We start from the raw sequence: 1,940 nt of genomic DNA, 5'->3' as shown, positions 1-1,940 counted from the left end.
TCACTCATCTGCAACTTTGACAATCTTTTTGCCTATATTATCACCATTGAACAGTCCAATAAAAGCAGAGGGGATGCTTTCAACTCCTTGTGAGATATCTTCGATGGTCTTAAGTTTTCCATCTTGGAGGTACTCAACTGTTTTCGACAGGAAATCTGCATACACTGGCATGAAATCAGCTGCTAGGAATCCTTGGATTCTAATCCTCTTGTAGACTATATCCTTCATATCTGGGGCAGCTCGTGTGCTAGCATTCGTGTACTCAGAAATAACCCCACAGATGGCTACTCTGCCGAATGAATTCATGTTTGCCACTGCTGCTTCTAGCATCTTGCCTCCCACATTGTCAAAGTAGACATCGATCCCTTGAGGGAAACACCTTTTGAGAGCCGATTTGAGGTCAGTTTCTTGTTTATAATTGAATGCATCGTCGAATCCAAGTGTTTCCTTAAGAAAATTTACCTTTTCTTGGCTACCAGCAGAGCCAACAGCATAACATCCAAGTAATTTAGCATACTGTCCTACTAAATGTCATATTGAACCAGAAGCAGCAGACACGAAAACTTTCTCCCCTGGATTCGGCTTACACACTTCGAAGAATCCACCATAGGAAGCAAGTCCACTGAATCCAAAAACTCCGACATGGTAAGACAAAGGAAATGTCAGACTAGGATTTAACTTATTCAACAGGGAACCTTCCTTTACAACAGTGTACTCTCCCCAGGTAAGCAGCCCAGATACCAAGTCACCTTTCTTGAAGTCGGGCCGATGATAAACCAACACTCTTCCTACACCATAATTGTCAATGACCTCGCCAGGAGTAATGGCAGTTGCATAACTTATCGATGTTTGTGATGAACTTTGGCTCTTCATCCGGTTTATCTGATAAGGATCAATCGATACTAACAGGTTCTTGATGACAACCTCCTTAGACTCTGGCTCAAACATATGTGAGAGGTTTTCGACTTTTATCTCGAAGTCTGACTCTTCTGGTGCACCATTTATGTTGGCTTTTATTGCTACATACTTGTTCTTAACTTCCATCTTTGTAGGTACCTTTTGGCTTGGTACTATTATGAAAGGGGTAGAAAAAGTGTAGAAGAATGTAATGTGAAATGCTTATATGACTCAACTATTTGTAGATCCTTATATACTGATTAGTTAAAGAAAATGTAAAGCCCATAGATTTTCATACATTGATGAGTTAGGTATCATGAGACCACATCAACGGTGGATTCAGGATCTAGGGGTCGTGGGTGTCCGGGTGGTTCAAACACACATATTGACGCCCAAGGTTTTAGGGTTCCGCCTGGAAACCAAGCACTCAACCTTCATTTTTTAAATCTTACATCAATCTTTATTACATTTCTTATATAATTATATCTTGTTTACGTCGTGTTCAACGGATGCTGGGACACTACAAAATTACACATAGGTCTGCCCCTGAGTCCACTTAGCTCATTGTTCTTGTTTTTGAACATCTCCTCTAGATCTATGAGGTAGGTGAAACAGCAAAATAAAGAAAATGACAAAGTGCATAGATATTTTTTGTGTTATCTCAAACCAAGACAAAAATTGTCAGTATCAGATGCCTTAGAGAAATAGCTAAGAGCAAGACAATTTAAACAGCAGGCCTTGCCCCTCACAAGGAGGCAGAGATAAATTGTGATGAGAAATAGGCTCTAAAAAAAATAAACACAAATTGACATTCATTGTTGCTCATAAACTAAGCTTTTGTTGTTTTCATTTGTTTTGTTGTGCAATCAAACAATTTCTTACTGAAAAATATGTATTGTCATTTCATTTTTTAATTTCTGAAGTTAAATTATTTATTCTCATATAAACACCAAGTGGATATAATATTTTGAATGTTTTCGGAACATTGTCAACAAATTAGAATCAATATTTCATTTGAGTCTAGAAATATTGGATTCAATTGA

General features: G+C 38.0%; 1 pseudogene; it reads right to left on the bottom strand.

Annotated features, from left to right (window-relative positions):
• LOC124895539 lies at nucleotides 1-1,168 on the bottom strand (annotated as a pseudogene).
• Nucleotides 1,169-1,940: the final 772 nt, after the last annotated feature.

The sequence above is a fragment of the Capsicum annuum genome, unplaced genomic scaffold, assembly GCF_002878395.1.
Source record: "Capsicum annuum cultivar UCD-10X-F1 unplaced genomic scaffold, UCD10Xv1.1 ctg82871, whole genome shotgun sequence".
NCBI classification, from domain to species: Eukaryota; Viridiplantae; Streptophyta; class Magnoliopsida; order Solanales; family Solanaceae; genus Capsicum; species Capsicum annuum.
The sequence above is the reverse complement of the archived record's forward strand: the minus strand, read 5'-3'. Positions and strand labels throughout refer to the sequence as shown.